Below are 19231 nucleotides of genomic sequence, written 5' to 3' on the forward strand. Positions count from 1 at the left end.
ACGTGAATCTGCTTTCAATTACTGCAAGTATTTCCACTTTAGTGGAAGGGGATCAAATCTTCAACTACACCCGCTGAAGGCACTGAATTTGATTATATTTGGCTTTCAGAAGACAGAATGACTTTGTGACACAGGCACATTTATATCTTGTATGTATCATTTATAAGATATTCCAGCTAGACGGAGATGGTAGCAGCCGAGAGGGAGGGAATGGGACCTTATCTTTCTGAAAACTGCCCCAGATCTTTGTTGTATTAAATTACACATAGAAATGGTACAATGATTTTTTTCTTGAATAAACACAGCACAAGTTTCTCCAAGCCATTCTCGACTCTTTTTCTACAAGAGTAACCTGCATCGAAGCACGACTGCAAAGTTCAATTTCTTTTACAGACTCTGCTCTCTGAAACCTGACAAAAAATCCCACTCTAAGTATTTCCCGGGCTCTTTTAATTAGCAAGATGATTTTGTCCCTTCCTTCTCCCCCTACCCCATGAAGCAATTAGTTTGCTGGATTTTGAGTTAAAAGAACCAAAGGACTGGTTAATTGAAGCTCAACACAGATTTCTAAGTATTTCAGACATACATGACCCAAAAGCACGAAAGCTAAGATTTGCTCCCAACGAATTCGCAAAAGTCACAGAATGCAAGCAAGAAGAAAGAAAAGAAAAAAAAAACAAAACGGAGAGCTTTACCTCCACGATTAGGACAGCAGACTACTTAGAGGAAAAAAAAAAAAAAAACGAAAAATAAAATCCAGCTAATTAAAAATACCGGGAACAAAAGACTCCATTCTCCCCGCGGCTACCTGTACCACTCAGGGTGACGAAGAGTAATCGAGAAAGTTCAGCCTCCACCTCGGCTCGATCCTTAAATGTGGTCCCTCAGGGGTTAAAAAAGCCACCTCGTCTCGGGCGCTACAGTCGCCTCCGCTCCGGCTCCAACCCGCGCCGAGAATCCGCCCGCCCCGACCCCGCCGGGAGCAGCAGCGGAGCCGCTGCGGGCCCCGCACGCCCCCGCCGCGCCGGGAGCCGCCCGGGGAGCCGCGCGCCGCCGCCCGCCGCCCTCCGCCCGCCCCGGCCCGGCCCGGCCGCTCACCCGCCTCGCCGCGGCGCGCCCTCGCTGTGGCGGTGCGGAGCCGAGCCCGGCGCAGCCAAGTTGCCTCGGTCTGGCGCGGATCGTGTTACGGCGCGGGGCGCGCGCGGCAGCCCGACCTGATAGGCTGAGCCGTGTTTACCCCGCGCCCGGGCCGCCGCGCTTAACCCCTTCGCGCCGGGCAGCCCCGCCGCCCCCCGCGCGGCCCGGGGCATTTGCGCAGCTGCGCCCCGGCCGGAGAGCGCGGGAACTGCGCCCCGAAGGGCTTTAAAGCCTGCGGGGGGCCGCCTCCTCCCCGCACGCACGCGCGCCGGCCTCTTACAGCGTCCCGCTCCCCGCAGCGCTTCCCGGCGGGCGCGGGTTTCTCCGCATGGCCTTTCTCTCTGGTCGCGCCACTTGGCTGTGTGTTCGCAGCAGCAGCTCGGGAAGGGACCGCGGCCCCGCAGCCGCCCGGCTCCGCGTCACGCTAAGCGCTCGCGCTCGGGGTACGCGGGGGCGGCCGCAGGGCCCGGTGTCGCCTGCGAGCGAGCGCGCGCTGGGACAGGCTCAGCCCGCGCTCGCCCCTTGGTCTCCTCGCGACTCGGCCACTGCATCGGCCCGGGGAAGGACCTGGCCCGGGGCGGGGACCGCTCTGCGCCCTGATCCCCACCCCCGTCACTGGCCCCCAGCGACGCCGACTGCTCGTTCTGCACGAAGCAGGTCCCCGGGCTGAAGGCGCCTGTTCCAGTGGCCTGAGTGACTCTAAATGATGTGCGGGGGACCGTCTGCCCTGATCTGCGATAGCTAAGTGGGGCTCCAGCTAGCTTTCCTGTTTAATAAAAGATGCTTCTATATTGCAGCACTTACATTTTCTTTTAAAAATTCCTTCCCCCTCCAGATCCCCTATTACTATTTTTGCGTTGCTTCCAGTCTGCCGTCCCTCTTTCCTTTAATTTTTCTTTCTTCTAGAACATTCCATCCTTTTCAGCCCCTTCCTCCATTAAACTGACTTAGACTTGAATGAGTGTTCACGATTTTTAGTTTCACTGGTGTTTTCTTATAATTCCTTCAAACCCTTCAACAATTTTTATAAATAAAGAAGGATACACTTCATATCTTTCTCAGCTCCTGTTCCACATTTTAACTATATTCTAAATATAGACTTAAACCAAAAAATGAATACCGTAAGGAACGGTAAGTGTTCTCACTTCATTTATCAATAAGATCAGAAGATTACAATGAGAATTTCTCTTTTTTCCCCTACCCTCTTTTCTCAGTGAAGACTAAATCCTTTACTCATTCCCGTAACAGTAATTTATCTTCTTTAGCATATTACGATTACCCTGACTTTACTCATTTTTTATATCAAATGCTATTATAGAAATACAGCTTTTCTATCTCTTTGGGGATATTTTTCCACCTCAGTTTAACTGTATCATCACACAGGGAAATATCTGATACTACTCAGGTTTCAAGCAAAGGCTCTGGGTCAACACCTTAACTGTTCTCTTTCAGTAATTCTGGCTCTTCTAAAATCGAGACTAACACACTATCACAACATTATTATCACAGCCAGCCTGTCCATTCTTCCCTTAATGATAAATATATTCATCCTTTAACTGACATTAAGATATCACAAAAATTATTGAAACACATGGCATATATTTAAAATGTAGACATTCCTTTGACATGGTCCGAAATGCATTCAGAAATTCTCTTTAGTAAAACTGGGCCAAGAAATAGAACAATAGATATTTTGTGAGACACTGAAAGACTTCTAGGCTTTTAAATATATTCCTGAGTCATATTCTGAAAAGGGTCATTTCATGATTGCTGTAATGCACCTGACTCTTCGTGGATGGAGGAAGCCTGCAGTAATTGCAAGTAAACATTATCCCACTATGTAGGACAGAATACGAAGGTGGTGTTCAATTAAAATCTTAGGAGAATTAAGTAGGCAAAATCTTGCTTGGTTAAAATCTACCAGGACACCAAGCGGCTCATATACATTTCAGAAATATGCTCCTTGATTTGCGATTTTTTTTTTTTTTTTGCAGTTTTTGGCTGGGGCTGGGTTTGAACCCGCCACCTCTGGTATTTGGGTCCAGTGCCCTACTCCTTTGAGCCACAGGCACCACCCTGATTTGTGATTTTTGACAACCACAAGTTAGCAGATCTGGACTTGGACTGCTATATTAGAACCTAGAAAGATGAACATTGTAATGGAAGAATGAAAGGTTTTTAAGATCTTAGATAAATCACTATTTGGGTCAAGATGAATCTCAAGAAGACTGATCCTTGGCATGCCTATTTCCCCAGATAAATGCTATGTAAATTGGTCACTGATTGATAGCATTTATTAAAATTCCCATTTAGAATGCTAATTAGACAATGCCCATCTATAAATAACAGAATATAGGTTAGGCAAAGTTTTACATTGGACTACATTGGAATGTTCTACATGTTTAGCTAGTTATATGTTTACTGAACACAAAACTAATTATGTATTTTCAAATTGGACAAAGACAATATCCCTTGAGAATAATCAAGGATTTACTTTGAAGAAAGCTGAGCAGTAGCAGTAGCAGCTCAGGGGAAAGAGGCAGGGGAAAAGAGATGGCTTTAAACAGTTTCCACTGCTGAAAAGTGAAGAATGGTTCACACATATATCTTCCCAAGAAAAGACATTCAGGCTGTGGCCACACCCATCCATACATTAAATCACTGCCATCTTTTAAATACAGGCATCCACCAAAGAGTTCCACGGACACATGTAATAAGGCGCACATTTAATTTCTATTTTCTTCTACTATAGTTGGTCATATCAATGATGTAAAGAATAATTAGCATTATAGATACTTCCTTCTATAACCTAAGCATTTCTTGTCTAAGATCTGCAGAATTCCCTGCAGTTCCGTGAGCAGACACTATCAAATATGTTGAATTACGTGTATTTTATGTTTTGAATGAATAACCATGTGAAATTATACTTGCAATATTAAGTCAATTTTACTTATAACTGCATTCCATTCTTAAGGCATAAAAGCCTAATACCTGTATATTACAAGGAAATTTAAAAAAATGCATGAAGCAAATCAAATCAAAGCAAATTGTATTTAAAAAAAATAAAAAAGAAAAAGTCCATCAATGAGCTGTTACTTCAAACTGGCACCAACTTAGCCTCATGTTAAGAGCACCTCTGACCTCTCTCTGCTTAGGCCAAAAATCTTGAAGAAAAATCAGTGTTTAACCCAAACTAAGATGATTATATTTCCTGTTCATTATTAAGCACAAATTCATATTGTCAGTGATGCTAATACAAAATTAAACACTCACAGCTATACTAATGTTAGGCAATTAGCTATATTTCAGCAGGGCGGATGACAGATATGGTTGGGCTATTTTGTACAGTTTTGGATCAGGCTGACCTGAACTATTATGGAAATGAGACTAATTAAGACCTTTCAGGTGCGTTGTTTTGAGAACAGAATTAACACCCTGGGAGACCCACAAGAAGCGGGTGATACTCCTCAAAGTTATGTATAAAACCCCAAACTGTACTTTCCACACAGTCTTCGATCATTAGGACAGGGCCCAGCTTGCTGTGCAGGTCTTAATAAACTTCCTCTCTTTTTTTTTTGTTTTTATTGAGACAGTCTCACTTTGTCACCCTAGATAGAGTGGCATAGCATCACAGCTCACAGCAATCTCAACCCCCTGGGCTCAAGCAATCCTCCTGCCTCAGCCTTCCAAGAAGCTAGGATTAGAGGCGCCCACCACAATGCCTGCCTAGTTTTTCTATTTTTAGTAGAGACAGGGTTTTGCTCTTGTTCAGGCTGGTCTTGAAGTCCTGAGCTCAACAGATCCACCCACCTCAGCCTCCCAGAGTGCTGGGATTATAGGTGTGAGCCACTGCACCTGGCCTATAAACTTCCTTTCTCTTGCTAAAACTTTACATGCTCTTTTGAATTAATCTGGGACTACGTCAAGCTATTGTGCTGCTCTACACTCCTATGACTATGATAAAAGCTAACACTGAGCATCTCTGTGGCTCAAAGGGGTAGAGCGCCGGTCCCATATGCCGGAGGTGGCGGGTTCAAACCCAGCCCCGGCCAAAAACTGCACCAAAAAAAAAAAAAAACAAAAAAACAAAAAAAAAACGCTAACACTGAGCATCTCATAAAATGACTGGCATCACAGTGAACATTTGATACATATCATTTGTATTTAAATCTCTAAGAATCACCATGAGAAAGTAATATTATTATCCCATTTTACAGAGGAGGAACTGGAGCTTAAAGAGGTGAATAATGTGTCCATCTAGTTATAGAGTGCCAGGGCCAAATCTCAGTGCTAGGTTTGACCAGCCCCTGAGTCTGACACTTAACCATTTTGCTAAATATTTAAGCAGTATCAACTTAGCGGTTAAAACTGGTTATGAGGAGTGTAATTCACTTTCTAAATTCAAATTTATCAAGATAAGCCACAGCAAAGATTTGAAAATACAGTATTCCATTTTAAAAATTGATAATTTGAAGATGGGTACCATGGCTCATGCCTGTAATCCCAGCACTCTGGGAGGCCAAGGCAAGAAGATCCTCTGAGCTCAGGAGTTTGAGACCAGCCTGAGCAAGAGCAAAACCCCATCTCTACTAAAAATACAAAAACTAGCCAAAGATGGTGGTGGGTGCCTGTAGTCCCAGCTACTCAGGAGGCTGAAGCAGGAGGATTGCTTGAGCTCAAGAGTTTGAGGTTGCTGGGAGCCACAGCACTCTACCCGGGGTAATAGAGTGATTTCTGTCTCAGAAAAGTAAAAATAAAAATAAAAATCGATAAATTTGTGAATTTGAGAGGGAGAGAAAAAGGCACAGCACTTGATTTCTCCTGGGTTTTGAAGCTATCTCAAGAGGTAAGGTAACAGTGCCAATATTAGTATTCTCTGCACGACAGAATCTTCTAGAGGAATTAAATGGTTAATAAGCATTTCTATACACCTGACTTAGGGATTAGCATAGGTTAGTATGTCTGTCACTACAATCTACTTTGTTTAGATGGACTATGTTAAAAATTATACACTTTTTCTTTTTTAAACTAAATATGACAAAGAAACCGTTTGTTACCAAAATTACAGTGTCCTGATGTCGATTGTTAATAGCAAATGTACAATTACTTTAGTTAGATCCTGTGAATAAAATTTTAGATTTTATCTCATGTTCTGCAATGTGTTATTCTATCCCTAGCACGGAACTTTCCAACAGCTTTGTGCACTCTGTTTTGAACAGACATGAAAATATTTAAAATCATATTTCTGGGTCCTTTTTCCAATGAAGTTCGATTATCATTTATTCTGGAACAGAAATAAAGGTTTAAAAACAAACTCTTTTTTTTTTTTACTTAGAGAGAGAGTCTCACTTTGTCACCCTCGGTAGAGTGCTGTGGCATCACAGCTCATGGCAACCTCCAGCTCTTGGGTTTAGGTGATTCTCTTGCCCCAGCCTCCCGAGTAGCTGGGACTACAGGTGCCCGCTACAACGCCTGGCTATATTTTTATTGCAGTTTGGCTGGGGCTGGGTTCGAACCTGCCACCCTCGTTATATGGGGCTGGCGCCCTACTCACTGAGCCACAGGTGCTGCCCTAAAAACAACCTCTTATAATAAAGGCCTACTCATAATTTTTCACAGATGTCTACAGTAAATCCATGAGGCCAGTGTAATATCTAGGTGATTCTTTTTTTGTTATCCTTCAGAAAAATCCACCCACAGCATATGTATTTATTTCACAGCTATCTGAAATGACCCACATACGAAATCATTTTTAAAAGGTAAATTCTCTTCTTTATTTTTAAAGGTGTTAAATTATTTCACACACACAAAAATACCCCAAATGCATAAAGTCTGGTATATAGTGAAGACCCAACACTCTTTCTTTCCATATCCACTTGTGTTTGCTGTGTGCCAGAAGAATGGTCCTTATTTTTGTCCTAATTCAGATGACCTTGGGCAGGAGCCTGCTGGGTTCTCCACAGCCTGGGCAGGCAGAGAGGAGGAAGCAGCACTGGGGTACATGTGATGAGGTCTGGACTCCTCACAGGGGGCAATCAAGCACAGTGCTGCGTCCACAAGGCTTAGGGAGCTGCAGCCCTGTCCTGGCAACCGCCCAAGCAGGAGAGAAGGAGATGAGGCAAGGACATTATTCCTACCTGGGTGGTGAGAGAAGGACAGGAGCAGGAGGGCAGAGCTTCAAGAGAAATCCAGATGGCAAGTAAGAGTCAGTGGGAGATACAGATGCCAGGAACTAAGGGCATGGCCTGAGCGGAGTGCCCACATCAAGCCCCTAGGTGTCCAGAGGCGAGGCAAGCAGGCAGCCTACAGCACACAGAAGTATACACAAGCCTCCTTCTATCAGCAGCCTCCATAACTGGGAAATACCTGCGGGGCCAAACCAGAGGGCACACAGGATACAGGGGCCACGGGAAGCAAGGCCAATTCCTAGGCCCACCCAGGGAAGGCAGTGTGTGTCTGTGCTTGGCAACCTATTGTTTTGACATAGGAATACATTTTAAGGAGTGTTTTGAGTATATTCAGTCCAAGTTTAAAGAAAAATGTAAATGTGATAAAAATGATTGAATTGTCTCAATTAGGTGGCAATTTCTTCAACCCAGATTATGTGTTTTCTACTCACCCAGCCCTAAAACATTTGCATTGGTTCTCAAAAACCATTTTTAGTTAAATGTCAAAAGGCTAGGCCACGTATCTTTAAAGCTAAATATTTTACTGTATGTACTTTGTTTTGTTTCCATACCAAGAGTTATTCTTTGGTGACTAGTGAAGTGATGTCAGGTGGATGAGTTGTCCACAGAAGCAATTGCTATGCACAGGTCAAATTCTGGATGCAGTGGACAGAATTTGGAAATCATCCAAATTTTTAGATTAATCCTTTAAAATTTATAATATCAGAAATTTCAAAAGAACCCACATGTATAAAGATATTTTTGCAAATGTTTTATTTAAAGTGTCTTTATTGACAAACAAATCTGGATAAACAATGTATTCATTTAAGGTGTTCTATGACACAGTCACATAGAATGGGTTTTTAATGATTTTTTTGCTTTATGAATTTAAATTATGGGTATGCACATATTTTTATGCCAGGTTGTATGTATGTAGATGCTTAGTACCTCTACTTTTTACCCAGCCATTTGTAACTTGGCTTAGAAGTCAGGCCTTTCATTAAGTCTTTCCTGGTTCCACAAGAATAGTTTAAGGGTCCCTCTTTTGTGCTCACATGGAGTATTCTGCTGCCTGTCTACCCATATCTAACTCCTTTCAGACCATAAACACGTGAACATAGGGACCATTTAGTTTAGCATTGTGTCCAGCGCAATGGAGACACTAAATAAATACTGGTTTGGGGATGGGTGAATGCACAGATCACTGGTAATAAACAGTTCAGATTGAAGAAACTGCTTGCTAATTACAACAATGCAATCACTAGTACTTGTTACACTGTTTATGTAACCACTGGTTGTCTCCATCTCTGTCTCTCTCTCACACACACATCCTTATCCTAACATGAACTTAGGAGGGCAGAGGAGTAACCTAATGGCCTCTAGCACCATTGATAGTTCAGGGTCACAATGTTTAAAATCTTTAAATAAACACTTTTTCATTATATGCATAAAATCGTAGGATTATAAAACTGGGCCTGAATTTAATACATGATCTAATTTGGTGATGCCTTTCCGAGCCCTCCCGGATATCATCCCATCTAAATTACACCACACACAGATGAATTTATTTTTTTTTTTTTAAGGCTTACCATGCCATTTCTGTTCCAACCAAGTAATATATACAGTGTTACAATGTCTCCCACTGTTGACTGAGGACAATTCTATTTTGAGAGTCTCTAACTTAAATCTCTAAAGCTACAATTTTTGTCTAAATGGTTTCCTTCAATTTTTAGCAGAAACAAGCAGCAGCTGGTCAACATTTTCTCAGTTAAGGCCCTAATAGACTTGAAGATAATTATCACAAATCATCCCTTAAAATCGACATTGTCATTTTAACTTCAGTTATTGTTATTATCATTGTTTTATCCTTACCTCGTGGACCTATCTTACCCCTCTTCCCTTATCTTAATGTCTCTTCCTTGAAATTCTTCTGAAGGACTGGGGCAGAGGTGGCTAAGATCCATGACCTCTGGTCATCAGGCTCTAAACCAGCAGTTCTCAACCTGTGGGTCATGACCCCTTTGTGGGTTAAAAGATCCTTTCACAGGGGTCGCCTAAATATATCCTACATATCAGATATTTACATTACGATGCATAATAGTAGCAAAATGACAGTTATGAAGCAGCAACGGAAATCATTTTATGGTTGGAGGTCACCACAACATGAGGAACTGTATTAAAGGGTCGCAGCATTAGGAAGGTTGAGAACCACTGCTCTAGATTCAGCCATCTAGGGCCATGAAGGGAAGAAAGTTATGCAGAAGACAGATGGCTCAGAGAAAGGAAAGGGAGTTAACATTTAGCTGGATTTCTTTATTTAAGGCACCTGTAAGGAGTGTGGAGCTGGGAAGAGGGGGCGCCGCAATCTTAAGCTGATTTACTACCCCAGTCCCGAAAGGTGATGTTTACGAGCGTAGATGAGATCTCAGAGGCAATGAGGAAACTAAGAAAGCTAAGGAGAGGGCCTGAATCTTGAGGGATGCTGACATACAGGGGTCACAGAGAGGAAGCCCAGCCACTCGGGAGACAGAAAGCACCATCCAGGAAATTAAACAGAATCAGCAGTGGAATGCCACGGAGAAGCCCCGAGGGAGAGATTTTAAGAACTGGGACAGGGAGGCTGAATGGGTGATGGTTAACAAAGCTCTATGTCACAGATTAATACTTGGGATGATTGAAGAAAAGGCCTTGAAATTGGCAGGAAGAAGCAATCTGTGATCCAAAGAGAATAATTTCTGGCAGAGTGATAGAGTGAATGCCAGACTCAGTGGGTGTGGAAAGGCGAGTGGATGGTGGGGAAACGGAGGCAGTGTGTGTATAAACCAGTTTTTTTCTCTAAGTTTTGGGATGTGAATTCCACTCCCAATTATTGAATGCTTATTATGTGCCTTAAACATCTCAGGTCCTTTGACTTGAAATGCCTTCTTTAATCCTCACAGGGCAACACTAGTTTAAAACTAGGGTAGAAACTGCATTTCCGTTACTGGGAAGACTCTAGGGAAAAACACACTGGTTTTTTTAAGGCACATTTCTACCTAGGGTCTGCTTAGGGTCTTACCAGGGACAACTTCAGCAGCATTAGGGAAATCATACTGATATACCGATATACACAGTAAGTACTGTATCAGAAGAAAAAGTTCTCTAAAAATAGGTGGGAAGGGATAAAGTGAAAGACAGACACAGAGGCTGCCAGGTAAGGGAAACTCTCCTTAAGCATCTCGTCCTGGGGGCTTTCAGCTTCTGGGTAATGGCCAATTTTAGGGCAGCTTTTTCTTTTAGCAGAACTGATGCAGAGGAAATTAGGCCTTCAAGAGCCACTTATAGGCAAAATAAGGGCATCTATTTAACGGACGCTGAGCAAGGTCAACGTAACTCCTGAAGTTATGGCAAAACCAAAGATCGTGGCCACTAAGGCAAATGACCAGGTGAAGATTGTGACACCAGACCATGCAGATGTTTCATAGCCTATCATCCTTGATGGCAATTGTCTGAAATAGAAACCACTGTGAAAAATATGTAGAGCGATGTCATTTTTGGCCAAAGGCCTCTGCAAGATTTTCAACAAAAGGTTTGTACAATGTGATCATTCAAATGACTTTTAAAGATTAAGGCAGAACAAGTTAGAGTATTTTAGAATTAATTTCATAATATTACTCATTAGATCAATATATCACGATGTCACTTTAACTATAGAGTCTAAAATAGCTTCGGTTCAGATGATACAAGCAGCCAGTACAAGCAGACAGGCTCTCGGAGTTAGGTACAAATCTGGGTTGTATAACTGCATCTTTTTTGGTTGTATTCCACAGTGGATGTTGGGTAAATTCACCTTCTAGGAATTTCTGGCAGGGTTTCAGAAGGATGGTTAGAATGAGGAATTTTCTACCTGGAAAAGAGCAGTTAGATTAGGTTGTGATTAACAGCAATACATGATTAGTGAGAAAGGTCGAAAATTATTTCTAGGCATCTGTGCCATAAAAAGCTTATTCTATTGCTTGGTGATTATTTCTAATAACTTTAATAAAGACCTGTAGTTTTATAATCAATGTTAGGAAAATTCATGGCTGAAATTCAGATAAGATATTTTTTTGTCCAAGCTTTAGATTACTTAAATAAACATCACTGCTGCTGATGATAAAATGGTCGCACTGCAGAATAAAAAAACCTAAAAGGGCGGCGCCTGTGGCTCAAGGAGTAGGGAGGTGCCGGAGGTGGCGGAGGTGGCGGGTTCAAACCCAGCCCCAGCCAAAAAATAAATAAATAAATAAATAAATAAACCTAAAAGAAACAAAATAGCTTGAATAGTTTGCACATTGAAACAAAATGAGTGAAAAAAAAAAAAACACCACAGCTCACCCTTTAGGGATTTCTCTACTTCTCTAGAAATCAGGAAAGCTTCCAATTTCTTTAATGTCTTTGGATAATTGTCTTCAGTTACTGTATATTTAAGTTTACTTGTTTTCTTAAGTTTTTTTTTTGTTTTCCACTCTGGTTTCCTACCCTCCTGATTATTTTCTTGCCTGCCTCTGAATTTACAGATCAAGGTTGTGTTTATTTGTTTTGAAGAATGAATTAAAGATGCTCACTCAGCCCTTTTCACCTATTAACTTCCTAATGCAGATATGATTTAGAAAACTGCTATTTTTGTCTTTATTCTACTCCATATGTTAACATTCCATGTGTTAAGACAGTAGACACTGTCCAATGCATGTAAGAGATGAGAAGTTGTTTTCTTCCTGAGAATAGCATTGGTGATATTTTAGAAGCTCAGGGAGGTTGCAAGGTGTGCGTAAGCCGTATTACCCTAGGTATGTCATTATGTTTTTGGGGACAGAGTTCTAACCACAGCCTCATCATGTGTGTTTATTCTTCCTCCCTAAATTGTACATATTTTTGCAAGGTCTCTATCTTCTAATGACTGTCAGTTCTGTCAACCACTTCAAGTAAAGTGTTCCACAAATGGGAGGCTCTTTGTACATGGAGTTGGAATACTTTCACCTGTTTCCTTCCTGAAGAGATCACACGATCTCTTCACCAAATGTGAGACCCTGGGAAGAACGTAGGGCCCACTGCTCAACCCGGGCCTGCACACGCGGTGGCTATGAGTGGGACCCAGAGGATAGACAAAGCTGCGGTCTCTGTGAAAATGCCCCTTCCCCAGTGTTCTCCCAGGATACAGAGGATGCAAAGGGTTCTGTTCCTGGAACTGTGTCTACTCATATAAGGGAGACATCTCCCTTACTTGCCAGTGATTCTAAGCACTGCTAACGTGACTCCTCCTCCTACCCCGGAAACAAAGAAGTAAAGAGAGACATTACACAGAGCCTAAATGCGTTTCTGACAGCAGAAGAACTGCTGTCAATCCAAGAGGAGAATCCCTGCGACCTTCACAGCCAAACGTGAAGCTGCCCAGCCCACTCTGGTTAGTGTGAAATTTAATTAATATCATTGTATCTCACGAGGGAAAAAAATCTACTTTTCCTGTGCTTAGATTACAATTTTTATAATATTCTGCTTCCTCTTTTTTATTTCCAAAGAATCAAGAGGCCTTTCCAAAGAGTAAAATACAAATCTATATTCAATTTTCTTCTAATTACGAAGAAATAAACCAACTTCAGGCCCTTCTTGTGTATGGACTAGCTTTGAGTTGGTTGTCATTTTACTCTCGGGAGAGAAGAATGAAGGATCCCTTCCTCTGCAGAGGCAGCAACTACACAGGCCCCAAAAGGGAATATTTGAAAATTCTTAAATTCATTTGTGTGTCTTTTTCCCTATTCTATTTCAAATCAATTTCCTATTTTCTCGCATTCCTCCTGGCTGGCAGCTGGTCCTTCCTCTGGCCCAAGGAAGGCAGGAAGGCAGGCAGGCAGTTGCCTGTTCCGCTGATGGCAGCCCCGCTCCTGAGCTGGAGACAGAATGTCTAATCTCCGTATTATGAGCAGTTTCCAATTGCCCCTATCTTAAAAAAAGCAGCTGAACACTCAGATTCACAGGCTATGATCCCCTTTCTTTTTATTGGGAATTAGAACATTTTTTCTTGGCATAACTCTCACTGAAAAAGAAAAAACAACAACAACCAACTCACAAGTCAAGGCACTAAAGAAAAAAATTCACTTCCAGCATAAGCAGTGAAGATAGAAGTCCTGTAATAGACACTGTTATTTGTGGACTGTCTGAGGCAATGCATTGAAGGGATGGCTTTCTGAAGCAGTCTGGCAGGGAAAAATCAACTCTCCTGAACAAAACCATAACTTCCATAAAACCGTGCAACTGGCAGAGACCACCAGCAAAGAGCATGACAAATACCTCCCTTCGCCCCCAGAAAAGACAGCTGCTTAAGTGGAAATGGCATCGAGCATTCTTGATGTGTTTGACTTTGCATCAGACTCTTCTTGGGAGATATCCAGAATTATATTTTTACAGACTTCAAAGATGCCAGCAAAATAACAACTTGTGTCCTAGCTAGCAATTCCCATGGAAATGTTCCACAGCGCTCCAGCTTCCATTGTCCCGCTGATTCCTGCCCAGGGGATGTGCTCAGACCCTGGGTTCAGCCACGGGCGCTGTCCTCAGCTCCCCACGGTGGTCCAGCCTGGCAACAATGACCACCATCACCCTTGGCAGGGACTGCTGAGTCCTCTCACTTGAGTTGCTTTCCGAATGGATTTCTCAGTGGTTTTTTTTTTTTTTTTTTCTCTTGCCGTGAAAAACAGCGTCTTTAAAAAAGCATCTAAAAGCAAAACAGCATCTGGTCTAACCTTTGGAATATAATTTGATAAACTCAAGAAAAACAGAAAAAAAACCCTTAAAAATAAAATCTACTGATATACTGTCCTTTAATTTTAATCCTATGAAGTACAATAATAAAGCTTTACGTGCAAAGCAGGCTGCCTGTGTCTGCAAACCAGCTCCTTCTTCTGATTTTCTCTTATTCCCAAGGTTACCACCAATCTTCAGCCACCTCCTTCCCCAGTCCTTACCACGGGCAATCAGAACCTGTAATGCTTCTGTTTTCACAATGACCTCCTCCACTCGTGTTTTCTTTTTATTTCTTCTGAAACAGCATATTCCACTTCTAAATCTCATGACCTCTCTCCTAGAGACCTCAGTCACCTTCTACATGGCCTCTGCACTCATACTGCAATCTACATTCCAGTGAAATCCTCCTAATAAATTCTTTGCAAATGCTTCCCCTGTGCTCAGATCCTCACTAGCCCCAGTGACTGCAGAATAACTCCAATTCCTTAGCCGATTATTTCACTCCAGTCTTTTCTTACACTTGCCCATCTCATTTTTCTCAAATATTCCCTTATCCTTTTTCTGCCACTTTGTCCTCCCTCTGACCAGATGCCCTTTCTCTCATCTCTCTTTATTTCTTCATGTCTAACTTCCATAATCATTGTCACCTTCCAAGGCCTGACTCATAAATTATGTTATTCTATGACCTCAATTGCCAGCTAGACTCTTGTCCATTCATTCCCTTACTGCCTTCAATCTCATGTCCCACTAGTGCCTTGAACGCAACATATTCAAATCTAAAATAACCACCTCTTGCAAACTCACCTCTCTCCTTGCATCTCCTGTGTCAGTGAATGCAGCCTCTCTACCACCCACACACTCAAGAACGTTATCTGGATGCCACCCTTAAACCTCTTCTCTACTTGGGAGGCTGGGGCAAGAGCATCATTTGAGACCAAGAGTTTGAGGTTGCTGTGAGCTGTGATGCCGTGGCATTTTTACCCAGAGTCTCACTCTGTCACAAACAAAGAAACACTTCTATTTTATCAGCACTGTCTTCCCCATTCCCCGCATCAAATTAACCCCTTATGCCCTCTATTATATTCACTGTATGAATACCTTTGTTAATGCAATCACTTTTCACTTGCATGTGATAGCACACTCCCTCTAGCCTTACCTTCCTTCCTCCAACACACTGCATTCAGGAAAATCTTTTAAAACCAAATGAACAAACAAACAAGACCATGTTATTCCCTGATGGAAAAATTTCAAATGGCTCCTATTTCCTTTAGGATAACTCTCCAACTCTTTAATAATCCCTGTCACCAAGCCTCCCCTTGCCATTTTGACTTCTGTTGTGGTTTCTAGTGCTTGGCACGGGCTATTTCTCCTCTTTGTCTGGAAAGAAAACTCCAGCAGCCAGCCCTTTTTTGTCCTTCAGGTCACAGCTTGGACATTTCTTCTTCCTGTCCTGAAATCGTTCCTGTCCCCTGATGGTTGGCTACCACTTGGTCATTGCACATGTTTGCTATATTAAGAAACAATAACAATCACGGCACTCATTATACTGCACACATTGTCTTAAAAAAATTACATAGTTAAATATGATGGGATGGACTTAATATTGGTTGAGTGAATAGATTAATTAATATATAGAACATTTACTACAATTACAACCCAATGGAAGGACTTTTTCACATGTTAGAGAACATAATAAAAATATATCAAACCGTATGCAGATTTAGGTACATGTCCAACATTTTGTAAACATAAAACATTTTGAGTTCCAACTTGCCTTGAATGCCTCTTTATTCAACTTTTATATGCAGAAGTTTTATCTACTCTTTTTTGTTGTTGTTTTTGTTTTTGGCCAGAGCCAGGTTTGAACCTGCCACCTCTGGTATACAGGGCCGGCGCCCTACTCCTTTGAGGCACAGGCACTGCCCAGAATTTTTATCTATTCTTTACCATTTGATGTCATCTTCTTTCCAAAGCTTTCCTTGACCAATTAGTCAATATTAATTTCTTCCTCTCTGCATTCCTTTGCTCATTTCAGATTGTATTACGACATAATTTCCAGCACTGACTGTGGCCGACTCATAGGAATTCTAATGCAGCAAGTCCAAAGTCAAATACATTCCACTACACCCTCCCTGCTAGAGCCATGCCCCCTCTCATCTTTGGCCTATCAGTTCACAAAGTTCTCCACCTGGGTGATTAAAGTACAAATTTCAGTTGTCTTTCCTTTCACTCCTACATAAAATCCATCACCATATCACATTGCTGCTGTTTCTTAAATAGCTCTCCCCACCCCTCCTTCTGTATTTATGAAACCACCATGCAGGCTTAGACCCTCCTCCTCTCACATCAGGATCTTTTTTTTTTTTTTTTTGACAGAGTCTCTCTTTGTCACCTTCAGTAGACTGCCATGGTGTCACACTGCTCACAGCAACCTCCAACTCCTGGGCTCAGGCGATTCTCTTGCCTCAGCCTCCCGAGTACCTGGGACTATAGGCGCCCACCACAATGCCTGGCTATTTTTTGAAGCAGTTTGGCCAGGGCTGAGTTTGAACCCGCCACCCTTGGTATATGGGGCCGGTGCCCCACCCACTGAGCCATAGGCGTTGCTCTCACATCAGGATCTTTGTGACGGCATCCTGAATATTCTCTCTCCCCCTTTTCCTCTGCCCCATCAGTTCCTCTTTTCCCTGGCTACCAAATTTATCTTTTGAAAACACAAACATGCTCCGATCCACTTTGTCTCTGACAAAGCCAAATCCAGTCTTCTCAGTAGGACACAGCAGCGTTTACATTCAGGCCTTGCACGTCCTTTTTAACTTCCATATGCTGCCACACTGCAGTCCTTCTTTATAATGTGAGCTACATTTTCCTCTTAAAATATACCCTGCTTCTGTGTAGAGGGCATGGCCTAACAATATTTTTCTCTACATTATTTAGAAAATTCAAATAAATCAAATGTTCCCTCCACCTGCTACCATATGTTACCCTCCAGGCCAACACCCATGGTTGCATCATGTACATCTGTGTTAGCACTGCTTTGAGGCACGATGAAGACTAATGACCATGGACTTGGGAGTCGGAGAGACGTGAGTTCAAATTCTGCCAGTTCCACTTAGATGCCTGCTTTAGGAGAAATGATTTAACTTTTTGAGCCTCAAGTATGACTGTAAAAGAAGAATAATAAAATACCCACACCACTGGATAGTTTTAAATTTAAGTAAATGAAATGAGATAATTCGTGGAATATACCTATGATAGTGGTGAAATATAGTAAGACCTCAAAGGCGGAGTTCACATTGACTTATCGTTCAATCTTGCACAGCACTCAGTCATGGAGGTGCTGTGTAAATGTTGGGAGCTAATCAGAATTTGTGGCAAATTTTGAATTCCCATGATTAATACAACTGTTGCTGTTGTATAATCATTTGATCATATACTAATAAAGACTGGCAAATTTTCCAAACTTCAAAACTAATCATTGGATTTTGATTTGAGTTGTTAGAGCAAAATAGTTTTATTTCTTGGCACTAATGGAAATGTTAAATTCAATTACTCACTTTAGGCAATAAATTATTTAAAAAAACTAATATTGGGGCGGCGCCTGTGGCTCAGTCGGTAGGGCGCCGGCCCCATATACATACCGAGGGTGGCGGGTTCAAACCCGGCCCCGGCCAAACTGCAACCAAAAAATAGCCGGGCGTTGTGGCGGGCGCCTGTAGTCCCAGCTGCTCGGGAGGCTGAGGCAGGAGAATCACTTAAGCCCAAGAGTTGGAGGTTGCTGTGAGCTGTGTGAGGCCACGGCACTGTACTGAGGGCCATAAAAAGAAAAGTGAGACTCTGTCTCTACAAAAAACAAACAAACAAAAAAAACAAAAAAAAAAACTAATATTGGATCTAAAGCATTTAAAATATAGGTGCAATATAAATAATAAGAAATAATAAAGTATTTCTATTTTTATCACATTTGTATCATTCATAAACGGGGCTTATGCAATTTATGTATGTGCAGCAAATAAATTTCACAATCAAATAGTACAATTAAGCATCTATGTAAAAGTTACAAAAATCAAGCGATTTTGATAGCTATGAATAAAAGTTAAATTTAGTTTTTAATATCCAACAATACTAAATAATGCTTAACTGGCCTACAATATTATGGAATTGTAGAAGGATTTAGAGACAGAGGTATCACCATTAATTCTGTCACAATTTGTTGCCATGTGTGAACTGGCAATAACATTCTTTGAATCTGGAAGATGGAAAGATAAGTCTCCTGTTTGTGGAATATCAACAGTCATAAAATCCTCAGATACATTTTACCAAGAAAAATCATGGAGTTAATGGGAATCTTTGGAAAGAAGCTGTCTCAGGATCAGTTGAGTTAATAGATAAAAGAGAATACACTGCCCAGCTCTGGGAAATACTGAACTTTCCCCCTGAATTTCCATATATTTGCACACAAAAAATAGTATATATTCATCACACTTACTGAAATAGGGAGGCACTTAGGCCAACACAATTCCCTTAGTAGGAATCAGTTACCATTAGAGATAGGAAAAATACCAAGAATGCAAATTATTCCCCCTTTAAATTTTGCTTTTGATATTACTTCTTGGAGAAACTAAAATATTGACCTAGGAAAATTTAGCAAAATAAAGTATTTTTAAATATATCATATATATCTCTTGTATATATTTTACTTTTTGTAGAGACAGGTTCTCACTATGTTGCCCAGGCTGGTCTCAGACTCAAATGATCCTCCCATCTCAGCCTCCCAAAGTGCTGGGATTACAGGCCTGAGCCACCACACCCAGGTACACCATATCTATTTTTAAGGGTTTTTTTGTTATTCTAATGCATGCATTTACGGCAAGACATAGAGGCTGCATGCGTCAAACAAAGCCTTCCCAGGGCCTGTCTTTTGGGTTCTCTGCGTGGCACTCCTGTAGCTTCAGTCTTAGTTGTTTGAAGGAATCAGCAGCTGACCCTGAGAAAGCCAACCACTGGCAGGGCTAGCACGCGGACCCTGGTCTGGTGTGATAGCTCCGCCCAACATGAGCACGCTCTACACTGATCAGAGCCTCTTCCTCTGGGAAGCTGGATCTGGAGAGGAAATGAGATGTGAGCAGTGGCGGTGGGAGAAGCCGGAGAAGCAAAGCACACGGGCC

The 19231-nt window shown here is 42.0% G+C and overlaps 1 protein-coding gene across 12 annotated transcripts in view; it reads right to left on the reverse strand.

Annotated features, from left to right (window-relative positions):
- The window catches only part of TENM3 (teneurin transmembrane protein 3), a 953923-nt gene that overhangs the window by 332265 nt on the left and 602427 nt on the right, over positions 1–19231 (reverse strand). The window contains exon 1 of one of the 12 annotated variants that reach the window (XM_053585109.1): positions 1418–1500. The exons of 10 other annotated variants lie outside the window; for them this stretch is intronic. The gene's annotated coding sequence lies outside the window, so the exon portion shown is untranslated. Of the gene's footprint in view, positions 1–1098; positions 1191–1417; positions 1501–19231 lie in introns of those variants that run through there. One more of the 12 variants, XM_053585100.1, reaches the window with a different exon arrangement.

This window comes from Nycticebus coucang, chromosome 1 (assembly GCF_027406575.1).
Source record: "Nycticebus coucang isolate mNycCou1 chromosome 1, mNycCou1.pri, whole genome shotgun sequence".
Lineage (NCBI taxonomy): Eukaryota > Metazoa > Chordata > Mammalia > Primates > Lorisidae > Nycticebus > Nycticebus coucang.